Here is a 16071-nt window from a genome sequence, read left to right on the forward strand (position 1 = left end):
GGAGTTAGAAGGCTATGTGAGAATGTAATCATTCAAGCATATATAGCCAGAAAAGTAATAAAATAATGGTTAAGAAGGGGAGAAGGGAGGGAAATACTGAATTTAGCATACCAACAACAGATATAACACTTAAAGGATGATTATTGGCTAACGAAAATGAAAAGGATGTTCGACAGAATAGGAATGGGAAGTTACTGGGGTGAAGAGATTCAGAATAAAGATAAGGAGTTCAGTAAGAAAGTAATGATTAGAGTGAGGGATATTGAGGGACAGGCGATTATGGCAGAATATGGAACAAGAAGGACATTGCTGGAATTTTCTAGAATTATACAAAATATGGCAGTAAAGAGAGATAGGCAACCTAACAGAAAAGAAAGAGCATGTTGTGGTGGCTAATGGGGATATATAAACATACAGGTACTCCCATAAATATTCGGTCACTCTTATTTTTGACACACTTTTATTGGGTTGCTAATCTTACACTATAATGAAAACGTATAATACAACGAAACATGTAGGAAAACATTATAACACGTGCTACAAACATTGTGATGTAAGTCAAACTCTTCTGACAGTCATTAGTACGCTATCTGTCGTACATTAAATAAAATCATAATTCCAGTGCCGCCTCAAAAATATTCGGCCACTATACAAAAAGAAAAATAAACTCTCATAATTGACGACCCTCTTACACATTCGGTACTTCGTAGGTCCACCTCAATGTTTTATGACCTCTTCCAGTCGATTCGGCATACTGGCGATACCTTTCTTGATATAATCAGGGCTTAATGCCGCCCATTCTTGTAGCAGTCTTCTCTTCCATTCTGTGAGAGAACTTGGCGGTCGCTGGATTCTCCAAAACCTTCGGGCAGTTACGACTTGTGCTTGGGGTAGTTGTCTTGGTAGAACTTGAAAGTACGCTGTATACAAAGTTGTTCCGAAGATTTGGCAAATTGTGTTTGAGGTTAGTCAAATAGCCATCTTTTGTCAAAGTATGTTCAGTGAAACTCAGTGCACCAACCCCGTTCGATGCAACACATCCCAACACAATTGTACTTCATGCAGCATATTTTACCGTTGCTTGTAAATTGCATGTTTTCAGTTCCTCGTGACGTTTCCGCCACGCTAATTGCTTTCCATCGATCTGAAGACGTTGAACTTTGACTCATCAAAAAATAACACATCCTCCCACCAAGCACTGGGTTTGCTTACGTAGGTTTTTGCCGCTTCTTTTTATTTACCGCACTAATGTTGGTTTCCTTCTAGCTCTTCTCTCAAAGAACTCATTCCTTCGCAGTACTTTTCGCATGGTTCCAGTACCCACATTCTTTCCGCACTCCTCTAAAACAGCTGCTGCCAGTTTCGGGACACTAATTTTCGGATTTCGTTTCACATTCCGAAGCACAAACCGCTCCTCTCGTTCTGGCCGCCTTCTTGGTCTGCCTGTCTGGGAAATTGAATCAATTCTGTCTTCATTTTCAAATCATCTTAGTGTATCTCCAATTATTGTTCTGCTTATTTTAAGTATTTACGATAACTTTCTATGCGATTTACCTCGAGCATGATGGAATATTACGAGCTGGCGTTCTTCAAACGTGGTATTGTGTTGTCTTTTGCACCCTATTTGATACCAGCCCGCAACACTGCAGCAGATGACATAGGCTCGGCGTGTCTTGCGACACCGTACTACTGAACTGAACGTTTTGCAACGCTATGCGCCCTGTCGCCGTCAACGAACAAAGCGGCAATCCCGGCTTTTCCGGGTGACCGAATATATTTGAGGCGTGTCATTTCACCCACATGCGCAATGTCCTTTCTTTTACAGCATAATGTACATCAATGCTCCGTGATTCCTCTTCTGCATAAGCAACCACTTGTAGTTTCATTACTTGGACACATTTTGGTTTCATATTCTGCACCTGGTTACGTTATTGTTATCACTTTTCCGCGAATTTTATCAGTGGCCGAATATTTATGGGAGTGACTGTAGGGTCAGAGAGAGAGAGCGAGAGAGAAATAACGAAAAGCAGTGTTTATTCTGTGGAGGAAAAACGGAAGAATCTATTAAGAGTATATGGGGGAAATGAAGCATTGAGAGTTAAATATGAGGGTAGTGAATATTAAAAAAATAGAAAGAGTGAATTCTATACAATTCTTAAACTATTAAATAAAGAGTGGATTATACCGAAAAAATAGCTTTTTGAATTTTTAAAATATATTGGCAAAAGGAAATAAGAACAGATAAAATAAACATTAAGGAGAATAAGGGAGTAGAAGGATAAGAGACATGCCTGTCCTACAATAACGATTACTAGTACGTTACAATATTAAATGCAGTAAACAAATTATACTAATTGTTGTAATGTCGTATCAATATATTTTTCCTTAATTTAATTATTAAAGTGCGGGTGAATTGAACGAGAACGTTCATTCATTCATTCATGCACCTAGCCACCCGTCCATCAATCCATTCATTTATTTAGGCAGTCAGTATTTCATCCACAGCGGAATGATCAGGTTTTTCATCAATTCACAACCAAACACTTATCATTTACTGAATGCTCTCTCCACAGTTGGCGGCTATCCGTGACAGGGAGAGAAGAGTGTTTATTCATTCACTGAAGCACGAACACAATTCAATCTTATCACCTGCAAGAAGATGGAGTGTGTGTCAGTACTGTTGTTCACAGTATTAAGTGCCGGCCACAACCCTGTTCAAGCAACGACTTCTCAGCTTGAGCTAGCTGTGAGAAGGATATCATAGCGTGTCACCTGTTTATGTACATGCTGTTGTTGCTCCATAACCAAAACAAACCGACTCGTTGGCTGAACGGTTCAGAGGGTCCCGGGTTCGATTCCCAGCCGGGTCGTGGATTTTAACCTTAATTGGTTGATTCCAATGGCACGAGGGCTGGGTGTATGTGTTGTCTTCATCATTTCATCCTCATCACGACGCGCAGGTCGCCTAAGGGATTCAAATAGAAAGACCTGCACCTGGCGAGCCGAACCCGTCCTGGGATATCCCGGCACTAAAAGCCATACGACATTTCATTTCACCAAAACAAACCCGTCATGCATAAAGCTCATTAATACCCTATTCTGCAAAATTTCCAACATACAGTATATTCGAGTGTTAGGAGATGAACATGACAGTATTGCTTGCAATTTGTTAAGTGTCGCACCAACAGATAAGTATCTGGTGAAGCTGGGATAGAATAGAGCTTGGACTGAGAAAGCAGCGGCCATGATCTTAACTGAGGTACATCCCAAAATTTGCTTTGTGCGAAAATGGGATAACATCCGAATACCATGTGAAGTGCTGCGGATAGTACGCTTAGAACTCACAACCTCCTAATTTTTTTTTTTTTTTTGCCTTTCACGACGAAGTTCGTTGCCTCTCATGAGGACACAGTTAAAAACCTTAGACGAATAGGAAAGGGAAGGCTGGCTTGCTTCAGATTATGATGACGATCATAGTGCCTGCGCCGTGAATGCCGTCAACACACCGAACCTACTATCCTAAGGCAGTTTGCTAAGATGGTGTTTGTCAGGTTTTTTCTTGTCATCTTTCCTTTCAACATCACTTCTTCCTCTTTCTTCTTTTTCGTTTAGTACATCGCGCCAGTTGACTGGAGTGGACAGTGTGATTACCCGAGCCCCAATCCATTTAATTAAGAATATTATTTGGAAATTTTTATCGCGCTTAGCTAAACGAACAACTTACCATTTAAAACAAAATAGAATGGTCGCCGTATCGGCTGAACTATCACAGCATTTTGTTTACGATCTGTAAATGCTGCGCTCTTCAGAACGGTGTGCAAATTTAAACAAACCATATTTTCTACAATAGAAATAATGAAACACTGAAAATAAACCAACATGTAACACGTGTTTATAACTCGACGTGCATAACCTAGAATCTAAGTACGATGTTTTTGTGCTTATTATATTAACATACAGTATATGTATCATCAACAGGAAAAGCAGAACATTTACACATAAAACACCATATGTTACTCAGAGGAAGTTCATTAATTAATTAATTAATTCATTCATTCATTCATTCATTCATTCATTCATTCATTCATTCATCAATGGACACTGAGCCTCCATGCCTCAGGCAGCAGCGCGTTGGCCTCCCACCGCTGGGTTCCATGGTTCAAATCCCGATCACTCCATGTGAGATCTGTGCTGAACAAAGCGCAGGCGGGACAGGTTTCTTCCGGGTACTCCGGTTTTTTCCCGTCATCTTTCCTTTCAACATCACTTCTTCCTCTTTCTTCTTTTGCTACCGCTTTTTCCCACACCTGTGGGGTCGCGTGTGCGAACTGAGTCGCACATATGGATTTGGCCCTGTTTAACGGCCGGATGCCCTTTCTGACGCCAGCCCTATATGGAGGGATGTAATCAGTCACTAATGCGAGTTTTTGTTGTGTCTGAATATGATGAGGAGAGTGTTGGGACGGACACATACACCCAGTCCCCGAGCCAGAAAAATAAATCAGAACCGATTAAAATCCCCGACCCGGCCTGGAATCGAACCCGGGATCCCCTGAACCGAAGGCCAGTACGCTGACCATTCAGACAACGAGTCGGACTTCCAACAACACTCTCCAATATCATTTCATCTGTCAGTCATTAATCATTGCCCCAGAGGAGTGCGACAGGCTTCGGCAGCTGGCACAGTTCCTATCCTCGCTGCTAGTTGGGGGTTTCATTGATTCCATTCCTGACCCGGTCGCATGACTGGAAACAGGCTGTGGATATTATTGTATTAATGGACACTTATCTCTAAATGTTGCGCATACGGTTTTATTAAAACTGTTCAGATTGTCTTGATAAACACACAGATATTTCTATGTAGGCCTATTCCTAAAAAAAAGTAAGTATATACCCAAGGGCCTACCTGTTAAATGACTTAATGGGACTGTTGTTGAATTTAACTGTTTACACTTTCTATATCCACACCATTGTCTGCCACACCCAATACCTTTCCTCCTTGCACGTTATTTTAGAATGAAGATAAATTTCATCTAACATAACTGATATCACTTTATCCTCATTCTGAAGAAATTTGCTTTATGTGTGAGATCCTTCGCCGGGGATAACGGGGCCAATTTTACCTTTAAATTATTTAAGGTAAACATGATGTAGCAAATTCGAACCATTTGTCTGTCTTGTGGACTGATATGCGCCAGGAAATGAGTAACACATTGTTGCAGCACAAATCAAGAGTTCTTTGAAATATATAACTTGTTTCAGAGAGAAACTGTTCCAGAGATAATTTCATTTGAATACCCTTTTCTGGTTTCCTGCTGACATTTCTTGATGGATACAGTGCTTTTGTATCCATCCATTGGCACAGGCCAGAGTAAAGTGTAGCTTTCACCGAAGTCCCAGTCTCATCCATGGCTGTGACAATATGGAAGCTGCTGGGGTATGGGTGGTGCTGAGTAATGACATTCAGAGCACGACTAGTGCATCTGAGTGTTATGAAAGGTGCTGCTCATAGGGTCAGTCGTGCTGCAATAGCACTTTCTGACCCAGTGAGGAAAGCAATGGCAAACTACCTCACTCCTCGTCTTGCCTAGTACGCCTCATTTTGGTGCTGCCATTGGTTTTTGCGGTTTCCTTATAACCGCATAACCTTTGGTGGTGCTATTTGAGGATCCAACCAGCCTCTGGGCTGATGACCTAACAGACGGACACCGTTTTCTGTATCAGAACTATTTAAATCTATAGCATCTTTCCAAAAGTTCATAAACAACAGAATCCTTTCGCCAGTTCCAAATGTCTCATTATTATAACACTGAAGATGACTCACCAGATTGTCAAATTTCGACCACGATCTTAGCTTCTGATTCTAGATCCACATGAAGATTTCTGGAGAGACACACGTAATTCTTTAGAAAACTTTAACTTCCCAACCACCGGTAACATTAAAGCTTACTGTAATTGATGGGATATCGGTAGTCCTTTACTTTAATAAGAAGAATATAGTCTTCATTCATAAATGAAATGAACGGTTTTGTGTCTCATTTCATAACTTTACTTTTAAAGTGATAAAACCTAGAAATCACATATTTCGCACATCAATTTCTGAAATATTGTTCATCTCCAATTAACAGGCATTCTGGTCGTGCAGCTGAGTCTTTCCTAACTTTAGGGACCTTCACAGTTTGGAATGAAGGTTGACTGAGAAAAATACTGGGGTAGGTATCATCTCTGAGTTCAGGCTTTTTCCGGGAACTAGTTCATCACCAACTACAGGAAAAACGTCCTCTAATAATAAATTTACCTTCAAAATGTTTAATACCGAGCTCGATAACTGCAGTCGCTTAAGTGCGGCCAGTATCCAGTATTCGGGAGATAGTAGGTTCGAACCCCACTGTCGGCAGCCCTGAAAATGGTTTTCCGTGGTTTCCCATTTTCACACCAGGCAAATGCTGGGGCTGTACCTTAATTAAAGCCACGACCGCTTCCTTCTCACTCCTAGCCCTTCCCTGTCCCATCGTCGCCATAAGACCTATCTGTGTCGGTGCGACGTAAAGCAACTAGCAAAAAAAAAATGTTTAATACACACTAATGAATTATCTGTCACTACAAAATCGTCAAGATGGATACATTTGATCCACGTCTATCGTAGTACTTTAGCCTTAGGGAATTTAGATGCTGAGGTGTCTGTAGCTCCGTAATTGGATTTGCATCCAGGCACGCAGCACTAACGACCCACGACCCGTTCTAATACGACATAGTGCACTTGTTTTCAAACGTAGATAAACTAGATTTAAACACAGAACTGTAATAACCACTGACTTATTACAACTCGAGGCAAGAATACAGTCGTGTTTCGCACATGTTCAGAACCGATCGCGGCGCTATTTTGACTAGTATCGATAGCTGCATTTGGGTCTGATAGCATTGTACCTGGTCCTGGCTTCTGTGCCTGAAAATTTCCTTAAGCAGCTCTGGGTGACCTGGTTAATTCTTGGACTCCTAGATGGCCGCACAGATCACGTGTTTACTTTTAAATGAGATTATTCTCCTCACGATATCTCATGACACCATTTCAGATATGGACATTCCTCACTACATGAATATGTAGTAGCTGATGATGAAAGCCACTTTTGTAATATCACCGACGATGAGGATGTATTTTTCATAAGGAAATAAAGTCATCATCATCATCATCATCTGTTTACCCTCCAGGTTCGGTTTTTCCCTCGGACTTAGCGAGGGATCCCACCTCTACCGCCTCAAGGGCAGTGTCCTGGAGCTTCAGACTCTTGGTCGGGGGATACAACTGGGGAGTCTGACCAGTACCTCGCCCAGGCGGCCTCACCTGCTATGATGAACAGGGCCCTTGTGGAGGGATGGGAAGATTGGAAGGGATAGGCAAGGAAGAGGGAAGGAAGCGGCCGTGGCCTTAAGTTAGGAACCATCCCGGCATTCGCCTGGAGGAGAAGTGGGAAACCACGGAAAACCACTTCCAGGATGGCTGAGGTGGCTCTACTCAGTTGACCTCCCGAGGCTGAGTGGACCCCGTTCCAGCCCTCGTACCACTTTTCAAATTTCGTGGCAGAGCCGGGAATCGAACCCGGGCCTTCGGGGGTGGCAGCTAATCACGCTAACCACTACACCACAGAGGCGGACAGGAAATAAAGTACTGTACTAAATTTTCCTCGTAACGCATGGCGACATAAAATAGCCTATGTGACAGTTCTGAAATGAAGTCTGATCAAATTCCTCAATACGCTGTGCAAAATATTCAGTGGAAGGCCTACCAGATTCTTAACAGTTAATATTAAACAGATGAAGTACCGAGACTCAGGAACTTCCCAAACTTTTCGCACTCACGGCACAGCTTTAATTAATATTGAAACTTCACGGTACTCGATTGTAATTAATGTTTAATTATTTAAAAGATCCTGCACTTGCATACCGTAGTCGAATTGCGTTCCTAACGATAATTTGCTAGAGGGTATATTCATAAGTATGAAATTTAATGTCGATATAAGTCTACAGAGAACATTTTATAAATCGAAGACGAGTTGTTGGAGACAAACTGTTATTTCTTGTCGGTGTTTCCTTGTTGTCTTTGGCACTTCATGCAAAAAGCTCTCCTATATTTTGACCATCAAACACCGTCTGCTCGGTACGTATGAATTATTATTATTATTATTATTATTATTATTATTATTATTATTATTATTATTATTATTATTATTATTATTATTATTATTATTATTTAAAAGATCCTGCACTTGCATGCCGTAGTCGAATTGCGTTCCTAGCTTCCAAAGTTTCACCTGGAAGTGGGCCCACGTTTTTAAAAGGTTCACTTCCTTTAAAAGTCAGTCTCTTGGCCATTCGCAATTCATTTACTACTGATCCGCAGTTAGGGCTGACAGCCAGGGGGCAGATTCCCTGTCAGTTATTTAGAAAGGTATCGAACATCTAGCTTGTAAAGTGTAACAATCCCTAATTCCTCTTCCTATAAAGGAATGAAAATGAAAACTTACGACGTGTATTCCAGTCAGTGATCGTGTCAGGAATGGAATGAATGAAGTCCCCACCTTGCGGCGAGGATACGAATTGTGCCGGCTGCCGAGGCCTGTCGCACTCCTCTGGGGCAATTATGAATGATTGACAGATGAAATTAAATGATATTGGAGAGAGTTGCTGGAATTAAAGATGACAGGGAAAACCAGAGTACCCGGAGGAAAACCTGTCCGCCTCCGCTTTGCCCAGCATAAATCTCACATGGAGTGACCGGGATTTAAACCACGGAATACAGCGGTAAGAGGCCGACGCACTGCCGCCTGAGCCACGGAGGATTTTCCTATAAAGGAATATTTGACCCAATTTTTCCTCTACCGGACAAGTTAGCCGTGCGGTTAGGAGCGTGCAGATGTGACCTTGCATCCGGGAGATAGTGGGTTCGGTTCCCACTGTCGGCAGCGCTGAAGATGGTTTTCCGTGGTTTCCCGTTTTCACACCAGGCAAATGCTGGGGCTGTACCTTAATTAAGGCCACGGCTGCTTCCTTCCTCTCCTATCCCATCGTCGCCATAAGACTTATCTGAGTCGGTGCGACGTAAAACCAACAGCAAATAAATCCTCTAGAATCCTAGCAATATCCTACTTTTTTAAACTCCATTCAAGGTTATTCGTCTAATAATGTCATTCCACGCCATCCCTCCACTAACAGCTCGGAACATAACGCTTAGTCGAGCAGCTCAGAAAATTTCTTTCATATTCACTGAAACGCCGTCCGCGAAAGTCTAAGGTATAATAATAATAATAATAATAATAATAATAATAATAATAATAATAATAATAATAATAATAATAATAATAATATTATTATTATTATTATTATTATTATTATTATCATCATCATCGTCATAGTTATCATCATTACTATTGTCTAACGGTCTCAACAAGCGGATTGCAGACCTACTGAAGTGGCACCATCCGGACAGCCTGCCAATTATTTACAATATCTCCGTTGTGCCGCTGTGTAACAACGAAAGTGGAAGTCTTTGTATAATTGCGTCAGTTTCATCGCTGAGTGCACATACAGTACCACTGGTGTGCTAAGATTATTTTATCCCCCTATTAAAAAAATTGGCTATCTTGGCTGGTATGAAATTCATGAACTTACTGTAGGTTCAAATCAACTGATGAATGGTCAGCATCACAGCCTTCTGTTCATAGGGCCACGAAATCGATTCCTGTGGATATTGAGGGTAAGCAGCTTACATGTTTTGTCTTATAACCTGCATCGTTTTTGTACGTGCATTGGTACAGGTATTAATAAGTTACTGGGTCTAGAATTAGTTAGAAAATGCGCGTTCTGGCGGGATAGCCGAGTGGTAAAGTCACTAGCTTCTCAAGAAGGCGGGCATGGAACGAATTCCGGCCAAATCAACGTGGTTCAGATAAAACTGGTGATTCTGCTGCTTCTGATCACAGTTATAACTATAAGATTGCTTTCTCAGTTTTGAAGTGACTAGTAACTATCACTTAGTACCACCCAGTCATTTGTCCGGAATTAAAGGGGGAAAGGAGATAAAACCACTTCAATTATGACTAAAGGTGGGATTCAAACCCATTTCCCTTCTCAGATATGTTACCTAGTCTGATTGAACCCAGTTCTGATTCATGATGACACAGCCAAGATTTGAGCCAATTCAGTCACGCCTGCTGGAAGATATTAAACTAACGCCCTTGACCAGAGTGATAGAGTTGCCTTGGCCCAAGTATTGATATCGCTGGAGGTTTGGAAGTAAAGCATATGTTATTCATGTCCTTGCGTTACTGGAGATGGTGCAGGGTTTTCTCATACAAGACCTGAGAATCTAAGCCCCTGACTACAAACAGGAACGTAATGAATGAACATATTACCAACGATTTCTTGGCTAGTTAATACACGAAGGTCTATATACGCCTCTCGTACGGTCCTGCCGACCTCGGCAGCGGTCGAAGTGGAGATGTGACGATGGATGGTGAAGGGACCCGATCCCTAGTGAAGGCACGCCCGGCCGGGTGAGAGCCCGTGCTCGGCGGCCTATGAAATTTTAGTTGGCGGCCAATCGGTCAGCCAACGGAGCAAAGCAAGTCTGTGTCCCGCAGGCCGCACTCGTCGGCGGCGGGCTACGACGCTCGGTTTCGGCTCTCGAGCCAGCCAGCTCCCTGGTTGATCCTGCCAGTAGTCATATGCTTGTCTCAAAGATTAAGCCATGCATGTCTCAGTGCAAGCCAAATTAAGGTGAAACCGCGAATGGCTCATTAAATCAGTTATGGTTCCTTAGATCGTACCACTTTACTTGGATAACTGTGGTAATTCTAGAGCTAATACATGCAAACAGAGTCCCGACCAGAAGTGGAAGGGACGCTTTTATTAGATCAAAATCAATCGGTCGGCTCGTCCGGTCCGTTTGCCTTGGTGACTCTGAATAACTTTGGGTTGATCGCACGGTCCTCGTACCGGCGACGCATCTTTCAAATGTCTGCCTTATCAACTGTCGATGGTAGGTTCTGCGCCTACCATGGTTGTAACGGGTAACGGGGAATCAGGGTTCGATTCCGGAGAGGGAGCCTGAGAAACGGCTACCACATCCAAGGAAGGCAGCAGGCGCGCAAATTACCCACTCCCGGCACGGGGAGGTAGTGACGAAAAATAACGATACGGGACTCATCCGAGGCCCCGTAATCGGAATGAGTACACTTTAAATCCTTTAACGAGTATCCATTGGAGGGCAAGTCTGGTGCCAGCAGCCGCGGTAATTCCAGCTCCAATAGCGTATATTTGAAGTTGTTGCGGTTAAAAAGCTCGTAGTTGGATTTGTGTCCCACGCTGTCGGTTCATCGCTCGTCGGTGTCTAACTGGCATGGTTCGTGGGACGTCCTGCCGGTGGTGGCGAGTCGAAAGCGCGCGGCCGCCGTGGTTATCCGCGTGCGGTTCCTGCGCGCCGTAGGCGGACCCCGATGAAATCCTACCGTGGTGCTCTTCATTGAGTGTCGAGGTGGGCCGGCACGTTTACTTTGAACAAATCTTAAAGCAGGCCGGCTGCGCCTGAATACTGTGTGCATGGAATAATGGAATAGGACCTCGGTTCTATTTTGTTGGTTTTCGGAACCCGAGGTAATGATTAATAGGGACAGGCGGGGGCATTCGTATTGCGACGTTAGAGGTGAAATTCTTGGATCGTCGCAAGACGGACCGAAGCGAAAGCATTTGCCAAGTATGTTTTCATTAATCAAGAACGAAAGTTAGAGGTTCGAAGGCGATCAGATACCGCCCTAGTTCTAACCATAAACGATGCCAGCTAGCGATCCGCCGAAGTTCCTCCGATGACTCGGCGGGCAGCTCCCGGGAAATCAAAGCTTTTGGGTTCCGGGGGAAGTATGGTTGCAAAGCTGAAACTTAAAGGAATTGACGGAAGGGCACCACCAGGAGTGGAGCCTGCGGCTTAATTTGACTCAAAACGGGAAACCTCATCAGGACCGGACACCGGAAGGATTGACAGATTGAGAGCTCTTTCTTGATTCGGTGGGTGGTGGTGCATGGCCGTTCTTAGTTGGTGGAGCGATTTGTCTGGTTAATTCCGATAACGAACGAGACTCTAGCCTGCTAAATAGTCGCATCCGGTATCCGTTCGTGCTACCGGCGACAACACATCTTCTTAGAGGGACAGGCGGCTTCTAGCCGCACGAGATTGAGCAATAACAGATCTGTGATGCCCTTAGATGTTCTGGGCCGCACGCGCGCTACACTGAAGGAATCAGCGTGTCCTCCTAGTCCGAAAGGACCGGGCAACCCGTTGAACCTCCTTCGAGCTAGGGATTGGGGCTTGCAATTGTTCCCCATGAACGAGGAATTCCCAGTAAGCGCGAGTCAAAAGCTCGCGTTGATTACGTCCCTGCCCTTTGTACACACCGCCCGTCGCTACTACCGATTGAATGATTTAGTGAGGTCTTCGGACCGGTGTGCGGGATCTGCTTCGCGCAGTTTCCGATGTGTCTGGAAAGATGACCAAACTTGATTATTTAGAGGAAGTAAAAGTCGTAACAAGGTTTCCGTAGGTGAACCTGCGGAAGGATCATTACTGAAATTGTTTTTAACAAAAAATATTTCGAGAAGGAGGAGTCGGACGGCCCCGCGCGGTCCTCTCCTCCGGCGAGGCTCCCTCGAGGAGCGAGACTCCTGCCGAGCCCTCTGTTGCGAGCTCAGGCGAGTCCTGTTCGTACTGTGTAAGCGGCGGCCCCGGCCGTCGCCGACAGGGGGAGTGTAGCGGTCCGCGTCTCCCACGACGCAGACGTTCGGCATTGGGTACCTACCTCCTCGCTCAGTGGAGGATACCCGTCGCGGCTTCGGCCCGGCGGGAAGGTTTTAAATGAACGCCACGCCCATGCTCGAAACACTTCTTAGCTCTGTGACGAGAAACCCATGAAAATGATTGCTTCTCCTCCACTCACCGTGGAGAGAACGATCAAAAAATGAAAAAAAACCTGAACAGTGGATCACTCGGCTCGTGGGTCGATGAAGAACGCAGCAAATTGCGCGTCGACATGTGAACTGCAGGATACATGAACATCGACATTTCGAACGCACATTGCGGTCCATGGATTCCGTTCCCGGACCACGCCTGGCTGAGGGTCGGTTGCTAAAACTGAACGCGACATTGCGTTCGGAGGGTGGGAGCGTCGCGGTTCGTGCGGCCACGGCCGCCGCCGCGTCTCCTGAAAAGAGCTTCACCCCGGTGGAGATACACTTTACGAATAAAAGGTTACATCCGCTGTTCTTAAAACGAGTTGCAATTATTACTTTCACTATAATTTGCCCTAAAAGTTGCTTATAATGTTGGTAACATAATCAAACTTCTCATATTCATTAAAAAGTGTGTATTGTATAAATGTATATTAAGGAGTAAGAAACTAAATATTTTATTGCGAAACACCACAGCACCGGATGAGGTTTTCAGAGTTTGACGTTGTTTCTTTCGTACGAGATTCTGCTTGTGTTTTGTGTCAGGAAGTGTATACTTCCTAGGGAGTTGAGCGGCCTTTCCAACTACGCAATCGGTACGCTGCGAGATCTAGCACTGAAGCCAGGCCTTCGAGTACAACAGCCATTAGCGCCATCCGATACACTATTGATGTTTGAATTCGAAAAGTGTGTTGATGAATATGTCGTTGAATTCGGTACTGGAAGTATTTCTTGCACACACATGTTGCTGTAGATGTTTAACGACACATTTCTACACAGTGCCAGCGCTAACTGCTAATATCTAGTCACCAGACAAACAGTAGGCACGAAGTGTTCGCCATGAAGTCGAAATCTCAAATAAAGCACAAAAACCTGAAGTTATCGTCCAGGTTTGAGAGAATTGTCACTTTACGAACATTATGCGCAACACATGTGCAGGTTGCTGACGTCTTGAGTGCATTTTGGTATTCTTTATCAAGGTGACTGATGTATCCCTACTCAACTGGGGAGAGTAATTATCTTGGATCGAGTTGGGGTGTATGGGACTTCATTGTAGACCATCATGCCTTTCAGCGTTCAGTCTGCAAACCTCTGTGAATTACTTGAATATCTCCACAATCCTCTATTTCAAACTAACTCTGTAGCCCCAGGTAATTTCACACCTCTTACCATTAAATCGTTAAATCCGAGTCTAAACATAATCGTCTTATTCTCCCTATATTTTTATTACCATCCAAGGCCGAGTCCATTATTCTTCTAGGCAATTTTTTCTCCTTCATTGACTTCACATGGCCTCACTACAAAAACCGGTTTATATGTACAGCTTCATCGAACGAATTTATTCCTAACTTAGCCTTTATATGCTAATTAAAAAACAGACCGAGAGTGAGAGCGAGTGAGTTCTTCGACGACGCTAGCTCGTGTATGTGATTTGCAAATTGTAATATTTAGAGCCATCGTGCACATATCGTGGATATTGCTATCGCCTATATCAGGGGTAGGCAACGCGGTGATCGCGGGTGCCATGGTACCCTTTGGCAAGGATTTGTCGCCCACCTTATATTGTGTAATTCTGTACAATTTTGTAATAGTTTCCTTTCATAAATATTAATTATTTAAATTTTAAATTTGTAAAGCAGTCCTCATTGGCCAACCAATTTGAAACTCCGTTGTAATACTGTCTATAGTGTTCTATCAAAATGATCATGAAGGCCGTGATTCTGCTCTATAGTGATCGGGTAGAGACAAGGTTGGCAAGACTGTCTCACGATAGCACATTGGCCGGTACGCAATTGTGAGTACAGTATTTTATGTTGTGACGGACAGAGCAATCCTGTTTTAAGAATGAGTAATCTCTGTACCTGCCTTTTGTCATGCATATGAATGATCCCTTTCTCATCATTTCAAGCCCTTCCATAAACAGGATGGTAGATGAATTCTTACATCAAGTTTGGCCCGATTTCATTCAAATATATACCGATGGATCCAAGAAATCTACTGCAACAGGATACGCATATTTCTGCCCTCTTACTTCAGCTACTGAACAACGTTCTCTGCTTGAACCATCAACATGGCAGAAATGATCGCCATACGTTCAGCTGTACAGTATGGAATTAACCAGAAGTTTTCTAAAAATCCTGATTCTTTCCGATTCTCGTAGCACACTTCAGCGACTAGAACATCGACGGCGGTCTATAAAAACCCCCACGTACATTTATAACATCCAACATATGGTAACATATGCAAGATGTGCTAGTATCACGATACACTTCTTATGGATAAAAGGACACATAGGAATACAACACAATAAACGGGCCGATCATCTTGCAAAAATGAGTATTACTGAAGGTCTGTTTAATGGACTCCAGCTTCCCTATACGAACTTCTTTCCATCAATACGTCAACGATCTGTCCTAAAATGTTCGGCCAAGTGGACAGATTCACAGGCTCAAAGAGGACGACATTATGCAATCAACCAACCAGAAATTCCCACAAGACCCTGGTTTCAATATTTGCGTCTTCAGAGATGCCACCTTACATCTATCATCCGCATACGTTTGGGACACTGCTGTTACCCCAGCCATTTGCATAGAATCCGTGTGTTGAACTCTCCCATGTGTGATTGTGATCCGTCGTGTGTTGCAGATCAGAACCACATAATATTGGCTTGTAAACACCATCAAGTTGCTCAAAACCGCCTATATAAAAGGGTCCACGAACTTCGAATCACACTCCCTACCAATGTTACAGTGCTATTATCCCCTTTTAAGCGTGAAGTGTATTTAGTTCTCGTTCAGTATCTTCGTGAAACAAATTTAACCATATGAACGTTTCTCGGACCATCAGAAAGTGTTGAATGTTTCTTTAATATGTTTCTAAGTGTCTTCTCTTTCAGTCATGACTGTCTTATTTGTTTCTCATACGCTTCTCTTCTGTATCCCATTCATTGTCTTACTCATGTATATGTTTATGGTGGCTGCATAGTCGCAAGACCGAAAGCCAAGATAAAAAAAAAAGAGTGAGTACTAACAAGAGACGGAGAACTCAGACAATCATGAATGGGAGAAGCAGTTCTGT

The 16071-nt window shown here is 43.4% G+C and overlaps 1 protein-coding gene and 2 non-coding genes across 3 annotated transcripts in view; all 3 read left to right on the forward strand.

Annotated features, from left to right (window-relative positions):
• Window positions 1–16071, forward strand: part of LOC136874483 (gonadotropin-releasing hormone receptor-like) — a 591078-nt gene that overhangs the window by 551233 nt on the left and 23774 nt on the right. The window lies entirely within an intron of this gene.
• On the forward strand, window positions 10695–12613 carry LOC136875173 (small subunit ribosomal RNA). The gene has a single exon (XR_010860412.2). It is a non-coding gene; the product is annotated as a small subunit ribosomal RNA (ribosomal RNA).
• On the forward strand, window positions 13013–13167 carry LOC136875142 (5.8S ribosomal RNA). The gene has a single exon (XR_010860392.2). It is a non-coding gene; the product is annotated as a 5.8S ribosomal RNA (ribosomal RNA).

Source organism: Anabrus simplex, chromosome 5, assembly GCF_040414725.1.
Source record: "Anabrus simplex isolate iqAnaSimp1 chromosome 5, ASM4041472v1, whole genome shotgun sequence".
NCBI lineage: Eukaryota > Metazoa > Arthropoda > Insecta > Orthoptera > Tettigoniidae > Anabrus > Anabrus simplex.